Here is a 13,233-nt window from a genome sequence, read left to right on the forward strand (position 1 = left end):
ATGAAAAGCGGAAGCTCAAAACTAATTTAGCTGACTCTCCAAGATGAGAGAGGGGATTAGTAACAAATGCCCTTGGATGGTTAAATGTCAATGTACTCATGGAATGTACAACATTTTTCTTGTGTCCATGCACACCGCAAAAGGTCTACAGCCCTTTGTGGTTGTTCTAAAGGGTGATGATAAAGTGTACGGCACGGGGGCTGCAAGATCACGGTGATGACCTCTGCTCATTGGAAAGTGCCACACTTACTGCCTCATGCACACACTCTCTCCATACAAGGCTTCCTTTGCAGTGCTCCTTCTTGCACAGAAATAGCTCAATGTGTGGGTTTTCCTGAGGATCTATAAATATGTATAGGCCAAGGGCGGGGCCTGTCAGCATGATTCCATTCTCCTCTTTGAACATCTGAAAAGGCCTACGCGCATACTTTATTTTAGGGTATGTTTCAGGTCATTCTGTTTTGGTTCTATAAGGGAACCAATTATTGTATGTATTTTGGTTCTATAAGGGAAACCAATTAAAAATTGTGGCTTTGAATCTACACTGCTATCACCAAGGATGGTAGTAATAAATAAGTAAAGCACCACTTCCACCCATAGTAAAACAAAGGATTGGGATGGTCATGTTCTACGAGGGCGAAGAGGAAATGCAGTGGCAAACATCTTATTCAAAACGTGGATCGAAGTTTGAGTCCAGTAGCACCCTCAAGACCAACAAAGTTTGATTCAAGATATAAGCTTTTATGTGCACATAGCTTGCACACAAATGGTTACACCTTGCAATAAAGTTTGTTGTTCTTAAAGGGGCCACTGGACTCAAGCTTTGTTCTGCTGCTTCAGACCAACACGGCTACCCACCTGAATCTTATACAAAATGTCTCACTGTAAACAAGTATAGCATTTGGGCATGGTTTTGTGTATAGAGCTTTTACTGTAAAAAGCAAGGGAAGAGATTAAGGCGAAAAGCTCTTAGAATACCTTGAAATGCCCAATGAAAATGTCTACTTCTACAAACAAGTGATCCATCATTTCTTGATTCAGAGAACTAGATGTAATAGACATCTAACCACCAATAGTTTGTTCAGTACACAGATACTTGGTTTACCAATTTGTAGAAAATGGAATGAACTGGAGGTGCCAGTAAATCCCATAAACATATTTATGGCAATTTTCCAATTTCCATAACTAAACAGCAATTTAATTATTTCCCAAGTTAGAAGCACAAAAGAAGAGAATGACATGCCCTTTTGGGTACACATCATGGATGTTAAAAACAGTTCTGAGTGCTCATTTTGAAGATAATGAAGGGCTTTCATTGAGTTATTAATGAGTGGGTCAATAGGCATTATGGTATGCAAGATGAAAGATCATGTTGGCTTTACGTGGCTCTTTAAGAATTCTGTCCCTCACAAAACAAATTATTGTTGTCAGCTATATGGGCCACACAGGATACAAAAACAAAATATGAGTCCAGGGATATCTCAGACTAACAAAATTTAATTCAGCATAAACTTTTGTGAGCTCACTTCATCAGATGCATGAAATGTGCATCCATGAAGCCAATGAATTTATATTAAAGTGGGGAGGATTCAACAAAAGTGGAGAGGATTCAAAGGCAGAGGTTATAAAGAGAGGTTAGTTTTTTAAAGGACCAGAAATGCTACTAGAGAGGGCAAGAGGGATTCTCCAACCTATAACATCTACTCTAGGAAAGTGACAAGATGCACAGTAAGAAGATCCAACTAGGAAATTATCGAGAAATTAGATTAGATATAAGAGGTGAGATATACTATGTCAGCACCTGAGTTAGAAGTCTGAAGTCCCTTTTTAGAAATGAGGGGGGGGGGATAGTATTATGAATCTTAATTCAACAATTTCACATTTGATTTTCTCTTTGAAGTTTTTTTTTTAGGGAAATAGTGGATTTTAGATCAGCAAACAGAATGACCTGAAATGCCTATAATGTCAGATGCGATTACAGAAACAGGCAAGTTAGTAGAAGGTCTTCTCTAAATCCTGCAAAGAATCCCTCCCATGCAGTGATAAGGATGGCCCTGACTCACCTGAGGCTGCACCATGGCAGATGCTGTGGGCGGGGCCAAATGACAATGAGTCCAACCGCCAGAAGCCTAGCAAGGGCACCGACCACGTGTGGCTGACCAGCCTCCATGGTAGCAGGGGACTGGGGAAGAGAGGGTCGGACAAGCCCTCTATTTAAGGGGCCACCCACATGCCAGGCCCCCTCTTCCTGCCAGCCAGTGGTGACGATTCCCACCTGCCGTCGTGTATTAGTTTCTTACATGTTGCCGTTATACTTGTCACTGGTGGTTTAGGCATGGCCAGAGCTGTTTTGGCGAGCAGCCTGTGTCTGCACACCAGACAACCTGGCTGGCAGGCTCAGTGCCAGAGGGCAGAGGGTTGCCACTCAGAGGCTCAGGCCCATTGGCACCCAACAGCTGCTGTCCCCCGACCAGGGTGGCTCCCAGATAGCACTGCTTGCTGACCAAATGTGCACCTCGGCTGCAAGAACGGCCTCTGGGAAGAAATGGCCCAAGCAGTCCACTGGCTGCAAGAGAACAGCTCCCCCCATGCCGCACCCTGCTCCTATAAATAAATAAAGCTGTGGCCTTATTTACTCCACTGTCCCAGTGCTCTTTCATTCAAAATCTGCTCACCTCCTATGCAGTGAAGGAACTCACTGGCCATGTTAGTAGTAGAACATTGCAGCTTATGGCCTAATGTCAATTAATAGTCTCTTAAGTAGAGTTTTCCTTGCTGCTTGAGGGAGGAAAGAACACAGCTTCCTCTACAGCAAGAGGAGGTTTCACTGGTTCCTTTCTAGAGGTCGGAACAAAGTGTTTCCGACTTGCAGTGGCTGAAAACCTCTGATTAATGTTTCCAAACACTGTCAGGATTGGATGCTAGGATCTGTTATCTTTCACTTCATCCCTGAAGGGTAACCACAGGAGGGATTCCCCAAAGTGTGGGATGAGTGTTTGCTGTCATGCTTTTGAGCGGAATGTGACCATTCAGATGGGCTCTCAATACATTTATTGCTACGCAATTACATTTCCCGGTATTATTTACTCCCAAAACAACTGCAATAGGAAATATTTAATCCAACTTCTTATTTTAGGAATGCTGTCAGTCGCTGACTCCTAATGCCTGTATCATAGGCATCCCACTATTAGAGGTAATTTTAACACCCGTGTGGCAGCCCAGAACAGGATTTCATGAGGAATTTCTCAAAAGCAACCCGTCACTTACTGCCATTTCCCTTCCCATTGCCACAAATCAGGGGTTTCTGGCCTGTGCTGCAGCAGGGGCTTGTTCTCTTTCTTCTTATTACAGGCTAGCTTTGTACAGGATTATTATCTGAAGCTACACAGATCTAGTTCTGCAAAGACAGCAGCAAATGAAACCCCAAGAATTCTAAAGAAAAAAAACACAGTTAGTGAAGGGCCCTGATTTCAGAAAAATCACATGAATCATAGTTGGTTCCATACAGTGAGTGAACCAAGTCTCTCTCACATACATTTCAAACAAGTAGTTTTTATTAGTATTATTATACACAGAGCAGGGTGCAGCATATTGCAGCCTCCCAGAGGTCTCTTAGATCTCTCTAGGTGCTTTATGGTGCCACGAGTGCCCTCTGCAAAAGGCTGAAAATAAAGTATACGGCAGCACTGAATAAAATGTGTCATAGGAAGAGCTTTGCAGACTCCCCTGGATTAAATACTGTAGCAGTTTTCTGACATCTTCTTCCCATGTGGGAACCTTTTGCTGTTTCTCAGCCACTTTAATGCACACCCATCACCTTCTGGTTTCTTTCTGCTCAAATTACTTTGAGCCCTCGCAAGCATCTGTTGATATTGGGATGTTCAAGAGTGGTAAAACAATGGCATGGCTTTATTCTTAATGCTGTCCAATATTAAAATTCCTGCTGCTGCAAAATGTTTTTTCTCAGGGGAACCCTTCCCCAGTAGAAAAAGAGTAGACATCCCAGCCCACACGGGCAACCCTGGAAGATTCAGAGGTTGGAGAAGCTGCTATGATTGAGTCATTTCTCATTAGTAATCTGCTAATTAGTATTCTGAAAATAGAAACATCTCAGCTCAGGGAAAAATTATCATCTAGTCATTTTAGTGACTGAGAATTTATCTCCTGGGATCCAAATTGGCTTCATTTTTTTAAAATCAACAATCAGGGCTTGATGTAGAAAGGAAGGTAGCTAACACTGCTCGGAGATTCAAAACTGAATCTCTCTGAGGCAATTCTGTTGTTCCTTCATGAAATCAAGCCATACTTTCCTAGTTGTGGTACAAGAGCCAGCTTGGTGTAGTGGTTAGGCGCGCCAGCTTCTAATCTGGCAAGCCGGGTTTGATTCCCTGCTCCTCCTGCACATGAAGCCAACTGGGCTCACCACAGCACTGATAAAGCTGTTCTGACTGAGCTGTAATATCAGGGCTCTCTCAGCCTCACCTACCTCACAGGGTGTCTGTTGAGGGCTGAGGAAAGAGGAGATTGTAAGCCGCTTTGAGACTCCTGGTAGAGAAAAGTGGCATATAAGAACCAACTCTTTTTCTTCTACAGTCTCAAACACACATCTTACTCAATTTCAACCTTATCAAATACTACAACACCAGCTAGCCTACTACTAATCTCAAAAGACAATTTTTGGCTACTTATGTGAGGGCAGCACAGTTGACAACTGACACATTAATAAACTGTATTAAAACTTAATAAGCACTATAAATTGATGTGACTCTTGCCAGTGATTTCAAGGGGACAATTCAATTTGACATATGCTCATTTTTTAGTAAATCAAATGTAATTATACTGGACTCTGACCTGGACGGCCTAGGCTGGCTCCATCTCATCACATCTCATACGCTAAGCAAGGTCAGCCCTGGCTAGCAGTGGAGTGAGAGACCTCCAGGGATTCCAGTGTCATGATTCAGAGGCAGGCATTGGCTGGTCACCTCTGAACGTCTCTTGCCTTCAAAGCCCTGCAGGATCGCCATACGTCAGCTGTAACTTAATGGCAAAATGCTGCTGCTGTTATTATTATGCTATATACTATAACATGCGCAGAATCATTATTTGAACGGATCTCAAAAATACCGGCACTATTTTTCCTATGATATTCAGGTAACTTCTAAAACTCCACATGAGGAGAGTACACATTACTCAGAGCTCCTGGTATTATCATAGGGGCCCACAATGGCCAGATGCCACAGCAGCTCCCACACAGCTCAAGTAACATTGAAAGATATCCTGATTGTACTATTGTAGGAACAGAAATATTATCATTTCTATTTAGGAGTGGGAACTGATCCTTGAGCAGCTCTGATCTGCCCTTGAGAGACAGCATACTACCCTCTCAAAGGATAATACTGTCATAGAGGAGAAGGGAGAGCACTATATTCCGCCCCCCAGAAAGAGCCAAAGCAATGGGATGGTAGAATGTGTGAGTTTACTTGTAGTATACTACTTTCCTGGGCACAGGGACTGGTGTTAGAGGCTATTACCTTGCCATACCCCTTCCACTTCCTTATGATTCAAGAGTGAGGTAGTTCCTTGCAGTAGGCCCGTTTGTTCTGGGCACCCAGCATGCAGTCAGGCCTCACTCAGCTTTCTTGGGAGTTGAGTGACTATCGACAAAGTAGATGGCCAGTTCTTAGTCTGATGAAGACTGCTTGCACTCGAAAGCTCACGCCCTGAATAAATCTTTGTTGGTCTTAAAGGTGCTACTGGACTCTGATTCTATTGACAAGGTAGGCACTGCAATGCATTATCATTGCTGCTCAGTGGAATTGCTTGGGAAAGTTCTCCCAGTGGCAGGTGAGTGTCAATGATGGCGTGATGTCCTGTCCCACTCGCCCATCATGATCTCGGCAGCCAGTTCTCAGGGCAGCTTTTCCCTTGGTACCTGCTTATTTGGGCAACGAAAGACACTGAATCCAAAGGAAACATTGCTATGACCAAGGAAAGCAAGATGGCAGAATCCCCCCACACACACACACACACACTTTCCTGCCTTCTCATGTCTCATTAGGTTCAGTGATGTTTTTCCCATTGGGAAGAGCACAGTTAATATGTTTTAGTGGCAGTTGTCTTCCCAGAACTGGTCTCTTTAGGGGTTCTCTGTTTCCTCTATTCTTCATACCTCTGGATAATTTAAATTTCATCCTCTTAAATATGGAATCACTGTTGATGTTATTGCTGCTGCTGTGCCAGTTATGAAGTTTTATGATCCCAGCAGGTTCCATCTGGTTTCTTTTCTCCAAAACTCAAAGTGTACACTGTAGTTGACTTTAAAACTATCGAGCATCTCTCTGCAGCTGAACGAGGCAAAAATAATGAAGTACATGCCAGATGATGCAATGTCTTTTCTCTTTAGTCAGTTTCCAGAACATTACCTCTGCCCAATTGATTCATCTTCTTCCTCCGTCATTTCCACATCTTCTGCTATCTTCAGAATCATTTCACTAAACATCCTAAAGGAGATATTAATTATTTACATTATGAAATAATGTGTTTTTTTGGGGGGGATTCCTTTAATTTATACACGATTAAATATAGGTAGAGTTTTTTTCCCTCTCTGAAATGACCAAGTGCAAAGTGCTTAACTAAGAAAGTTATTTGCTTGATAGACCTAAATGCTTCTGCTAACACAAGTCTTCAAAGTAATGCTCAATTAGGTTGATGAGGGAATAGGCAATCTTTTGGATAGGGTTTTTAAGCATCTTGAATTGAAATAAGTGGAGACATGCCAAGACTGGAGTGATATGGAATCAATGACCTAGCATTCTGCATCAACTGAAGTTTCCCAAACACTTCACAAGAACAGGCCCACGCAGAATACCTTTCAGTAATCCAATCTAGATAATAACCATAGCGTGCATCATAATGGCTGGATTGTTACCACAGAGAACACTGCAGCTGGCTAAACAGTTGAAACTGCTAAAAGTCATTCCTTAACATAGCTGCCACCTGCTTATCTAGCAGTAGGCATGGGTCCAGTAAACTCTTATACTATGGACTTATTTCTTCAAGGTTACTGCAACCTCATCCTAAATGGGTGACACTTTAAATCCTGGGTCAGGTTTTCCACTCACCATTAGCATTTCCATCTTGTCAAGATTAAACTTCAGTTTATTTTCCTGGATCCACCCCAAAAACTATGTCCAGGCATCAGTTCAGGGTTGCTACAGCCTCCCTGGAATGAGCTGGAAGTGTAAAATAGAGCAGAGTGTAATTTCACTGGATGACCTCACCCAGGGTGTTGAAAAGCGTATAAGACAAGATGGAGCCTTGTAAGATCTCAAAGGCCAAGAGGCTAAGAAGTAACTCCCCAGCATCCCCTTCTGAAACCAACCCTTCAGGTAGGACCACCACCACCACAAAATGGTGCCTCCCATTCCCAGCCCAGCAAGGTACCGCAGAAGGATACCATAGTGGATGGTATAGAAGGCCACTGAGAGGTCCAGGAGAATCAACAATCGCACTCCCTCTACATATATCTTGGTACAGATCATCCACCAGGGTAACTAAGGCTGTTTCAGTCCCATAACCAGGCAAAAAAAGATCTACTTCACCCAGGAAACTTGTCCCACCACCATCCATTCAGTCACCTTACTAAAGAATAGAATAACAAAATTTGAGTCCAATGGCACCTTCCTCAGACAATGCACATGAAAGCTCACACCTTGAATAAATCTTTGTTGGTCTTCAAGGTGCCATTGGACTCAAATTTTATTGTGCTACTTCAGATGAACATGGCTACCCATTTGAATTTAAGAATGGAATGTTTGAGACTGGTCAAAAGTTACTGACAACACCTTCGTCCAAGGCAGGCTTCAACAGAAGTGGATACAACATACTTGTTTGTGTCAATCCTCTTTCTCTAAGAGATATTAACTGCCTTTTGGACCAAGTCAGCCAGCTCTCCCCACAGATTTAAGTAGCCAAGAACAGCAAGGGTCATACAAGCGGCTGGCAGGCCTAAAGTCTCAGACTGAATATGCTGAAAAGGATCCCATGTGGCTGGACAAGTTGGCACTCTGGCACCATCTGACCCTGTCTAAGTAGGAGTGAAAGCAAGAGATTTTATCTACAATGCATTGAGCAAAATAGTCCTAGTGGACCTCCAAGTAGCCCACCTCCTCCTGAAGACTGGATCCCAACAGGATTTCAACCACTCAATCAGCTCCTCTATGTTATGGAGATGCAATGGGGACAACAAGGCTTTGTTCATTGCCAACACAACTGCCACAAAGGACACTTTAAATTTTTAGCCCATGTTTTGTTGTATTCATCTCGAGTCTTCCTCCATATTATAAGCACTTGCACCTCTTCAAAGTGGGGACTCAGGACCACGTCAGCACACCCCCACTGCATGGCAAAGCCGAAGTTGGAGCTTTAGCTTCCATTCTTCCTTATGCATGTGTATCCTCCCTTTACCTTTGCAGGATTGCTCCCCTCATACTGACACCAGTATCAATGGTGTTATGTACAATGTTATTCACATTGTCTGTGCAAAATCAAACTCTTCCCATGGAAGCCTCTGAGTTTCACATGCTGAGATGAACTGCTGAGTCTCTGGGACTGTGCTTATGCTTTATTTGTGGAATGGTAGCTGGGCTGAGCACTCATATTCATCTGAGCTTTGTGTGCATGAGCAGTGTTAACAGCAAAGCACGTCTTGAATGGTGACTGACTGCTGAATTCTAGTGATATTGCCTCGTTTCTACAGATATGTGCAATGATATTCACATTGCCTTTGCGGTTTTATTTGCACTTCAAATGAGACTCGGATTCTTCCCCGAGGAAGGCTCTGAGTTCTGCTTGCTGCTGACGCTCCGGGACTGTGCTTTGACTGGTGAGTGACAGCTGAGCTACTAGTGATATTGCCTCTTGCTTCTGCTTACGGACTGGGTGTATGTAGAATCGAAGGATCTTATATTTTATGCTTGTCCTGACATTGCAGTCACTTGAGCTAGTGGGCCCATGGGATTAGTCTGCACACCCTTCATCATCACTGTCTCGCCAGCTTTTGTTCTGGTTTGTCCGCTCAGCATTATATAAGTTTCCAGTGTGGGATGGAATCTATGAAACCCTCCTGTGGTGCAATGAGATGCAACAGCAGCAGCAGCAAAAGCAGAAGAAGAAACAGAAGAAGCAGAATCAGCAGCAGTGCTAAAAATTATGTCATGAGTAGGATAAATTCTATTTTATTCTGCTTTCTTCTTTGTTCGGTTGTATGGCTTATAATAATTGAATGTTAAAACTCTACAAATGAAACATTTCTCTCTTAAATACAGGTTAAAGTTTTAATTATAGGATCCCTCTATATTATTTTGTAAAATTAACAATTAAGTGTAATCTGAGATGAGAGAATGCACAAGTAGCAATTTTCCTCCTCAACTGCATTGCCTTGTTTTATTTTAAGCAAAATTCCAACCAAATCCTAGTATGCAGCATTATTAATGTTGGAAAATAAATCCATGCAGTTGAGAGAAAGTTGCGAAATCACACAAGCATGCAGTGGATCCTAGTGAAGAGGAGCGGGGGGGGGGGGGGAGCTTCCTGCCAAAGGCTCCTGGTTACAAGTACAAAGGAACAAGTAGGTAACAATCAAAGGAACCACAGGCAGCCTATCAATTTCTTCTCTAGCTAGCTCTGTCGTGATTCACAAACCACACAGACAAATAAACTTTCATTAAAACTGATGTGATGCAATGAGGGTTAGTAGGATTCACTTTCAAATATACTGAGTTCAAGGGAACAGCTATAGGATCCTTTATCCATACTAGTTCAGATCCAAAGAACTATTGTAGCTCCCCTTAAAGACTTGGATATGTCCAGTGGAAATGGAAGGGGGGAGCAGACAACAAAAATGCAAATGTAAAGACCTTCTGGATGTGCAGGGCTAATCAGGCAGTTCTCCAGATGTTGGCCAGTACCTGGACACAAAGGTACTTCATGCACCTGTCACTGTTGGCCGCAGTTGCACTGGAGTCACATGGGTGTTTCTGGCAATAAATGTGTAAATGCAAACACATATCCTGACCTATGCATTGCAAAAGGCAAACATGCAAAAAAAAAAAAACCCTGATAACAACAAACAAACCTGGCTGCCCTGGAATGCCCTTTGGCCTTGGTTCAGTGGCAGAGCATCTACTTGGCTTGCAGGAGGTCCCAAATCCAATCCAGTTAAACTGACTTGGCAATGTGAAAGACCTCTGCCTAAGACACTGGTATGCTCCTGCCAGCTTGAATAAATACTGCCCTTGATAGATCAATGGTCTGAACCAGTCTAAGGCAGCTTCACAAGCTCATGTGAGTCCTTAGAGAAGGGCACTCCATGCTTAGGACATGTGCCTGGTATTACATGATAAACAAGAAGACAAATCACTGCAACACAGCATTGCAAAACCGTGATCCACGCCTTGAGAGCCAGCATGGCGTAGGAGTTGAGAGCGGCAGCCTCTGATCTGCAGAACCAGATTTGATTCCTCCACTCTTCTATATGCAGCCAGCTGGGTGGCCTTGGACCAGTCACAGTTCTCTCAGAGCTCTCTCAGCTTCACCTGTCTCGTGAGGTGTATATATGTATACTAGGGGCTAAGCCCATTGCATTCATAAATACAATGGGCACTAGATTAGAGGGGTGGAATAGAAGAACTCTGTGGACAGCATCCCCCCAGGACCTGGAAAGGCTGCAGGCAACTGTTAGGGAACTCACCAGCAGGGGCAGCTCTTACACGGCAGAAATCTGCAGCCCACGAGCCTCAGAGGGGGTGGTCAGGGGTGGGGGATGGAAGGCAATTGGCTGGCTGCTGGACAGACAGGCAAGCCGGTTGGAGGAAGAGGCACTCAGGGGCGGGACAGCTGTCCTGAGTGGGTGTTAGGCGCTGAGAATTGTTCCTCCTCCAAGGCCTTACCAGAAATATATAGTAGAACAGATGCAGTAGCGGTTGTACTGTATAGCAGATATTATCTTTAAACCGCTTGTGGCGCCACGGGCGCCACGGACTATATAAAAGGCTAAGGGGTTCTAGGGCGGGATGTGTCCGTGATGAGGAAGGGTCCGGACAGACAATCGGAGGGACCAATTGGCCGATTAGTCCCTCCGATTCCCAGCCCCTTTGCCTTTGCTCCCTTTGCCTTTGCTCCCTTTGCCTTTGTGACCGGCCTGGCGCAAGGCCGGCCGCAAGGGAGCCCCCGGCAGCCGCGCTCTGCGCGGCTGCCGGTGGCTCCCTGCCCAGCGGCCTGATGCAGCGAGAGGCGCAAAGCGCCTCTCGCTGCATCACACCGCTGCCCAAGGGAGCCCCCGGCAGTCGCGCGGAGCGCGGCTGCCGGGGGCTCCCCGAAAGAAGGCTGCACGAACGTCCACGCCTCTCAAAGCTCCAAGCCCGCCGCCGCTTGCCCGCGCTTCAGCCCCACCTCCAGCCTCCCGCCGCCATCTTCTACCTTGCAGCCAACAGGAGCGCTCAGCGCGGAGACGTCGACGCGGCAACTGCCGCCCACAACCAACGCGGGGAAGAGCCCACGCAAAGGACGCCCGCCAGCTGCGCCGCCAGCAACGGCCTGCCGCCCACCAACCTCTCTCCCAGCCCACAGCCCACTCGCCCACGCCGACACCGGCGCTCCACGCCCACCGCCAGCCACCCGTGGACATCTCCCTCACCCCAATGACAGGTAGCCGTTGCAGCGAAGACGACCCGCCTCGGACACGCGCGGAGGCAGCTGCGGGGGGGGGGAGGGCTCCCTAAGCCCACCACCAGCCCCGGAAAGCCTCTGCCGCCTGCTAGCGCCCACTGCATTTCGAGGGCAGCGGGCTTGATTACTAGTTGTTGCATAAAATGTCAATCAATTGTACCAAAGTTATAAATTAGCCACATAAGGGCTTGGATCCACTGTAGCGTTTCCAAGGGCTAAACTATTTCCTCTCACAAAGTACCACTTTCTCCCCTTTCATCTGCTGCAACCCGAATTCCCTCCTGCAGTGTTTCTCCTGGGAGGCAGCAACAGCATTTTGCACTCCAGGGGGAGATGAGATAGTTGCGATCTTTGAGCCTGAAGAAAAGTGCCAATAGATTCAAGCCTATCTGTGTAGCACTGAGGCATTTACACAGCCAGAGCACCTTTCAAACTTCGTTTCTATGAACTGGAAAGGTAGGAGGAGCTATAGCTCAGTGGTGGGGTACACGTGTTGCAATACCTAGCATGCTGCAGTACTCAGAACTAAAAGCAACATGTTAGGCAATTAAAAAAAACAAAGCAGATGCAGTATGTAGCTAGGACTGGAAACTTACTTTTCTGCCTATCAGGCTGTTGTTAAAAGACAGGGGCAAACCCCAGGGGTGGGTGGGGTGTCTGCAAGCATCATCTGCACTAGGCTAATGCAGTCCAAGGGAGATGGCAGCTCATGCTTGAAGAATGGCAGTCATCATGACAACAGAGATGCAGACATAACTTTGACAGGGAGATCTCAAAGGCTCTATTCTGCAGTCCTGGCATGAGACCCATTCCTCCCAGAGGGCAGGGGGCTCAAGGATCTCATGGCAGCCCCACTGACCTTAGATTGCTATGCCTACTTCTGAGTGTCTGTGCGTGCAATGGGGCTGAATGGCACATGTATTTTGGAATAAGCCCATCTGAACTCCACGGGATTCGTTCATAACATTCATAAATCGCACTGGGGCACCCGAGTAGCCCCTGCACGGAACATTAGCTGCCGGGATGTAAGCCTCACTCCAGTAAGTAAGTGGGAGTCTCTTTTGAATAAACGTGTTCCGGATCAGACTGTAAATATGTTTTGGTCGATCGACAATCACTGGCGTGGGCATCATGCAAATCACCGGGCGGCCCCAGCGCGACCGTCCGTGGGCGCGGAGCGTCTTCCCCCCGAAGGGGAATGGCCGCCGTGGTGCAGCAGGGGAAGAGTCGCCCGCTCCCCGAGCCCTCCCGCCGTAGGGGCAGTCGCCACTTACTCTGAGCAGCAGGTCTCCGGGGAGCTCCTCGGCAGCGGCTGGAAGGGGAGGCTCACCTGTGCGCCTCAGCAGCACCAACGGGGCGGGGACGGCGGAGGCGCGGCTGCCGGCCGGCCGGCCTGCCCGAATGACCGCCCCGCCGGCCGTGTGGAGCGCGCACAGCTGCGGCGGCAGGTTGCGTGGATCAGGAAATTAGGGCAGGCGGCCGGGATTGGAGGCGCTCGCGAGCCAA

The 13,233-nt window shown here is 46.3% G+C and overlaps 1 long non-coding RNA gene across 2 annotated transcripts in view; it reads right to left on the minus strand.

Moving 5' to 3' along the window:
• LOC143841116 (uncharacterized) overlaps window positions 1-13,186 on the minus strand; it is a 32,544-nt gene extending 19,358 nt beyond the window's left edge. The window contains exons 1-3 of one of the 2 annotated variants that reach the window (XR_013232569.1): window positions 13,002-13,186; window positions 7,122-7,232; window positions 6,423-6,500 (exon numbers count right to left, since the gene is read on the minus strand). This is a non-coding gene — a long non-coding RNA (uncharacterized LOC143841116). The remainder of the gene's footprint in view (window positions 1-6,422; window positions 6,501-7,121; window positions 7,233-13,001) is intronic. The other variant, XR_013232568.1, reaches the window with a different exon arrangement.
• Between the last annotated feature and the right edge of the window lie 47 nt (window positions 13,187-13,233).

The sequence above is a fragment of the Paroedura picta genome, chromosome 7 (genome assembly GCF_049243985.1).
Source record: "Paroedura picta isolate Pp20150507F chromosome 7, Ppicta_v3.0, whole genome shotgun sequence".
Taxonomy (NCBI): domain Eukaryota; kingdom Metazoa; phylum Chordata; class Lepidosauria; order Squamata; family Gekkonidae; genus Paroedura; species Paroedura picta.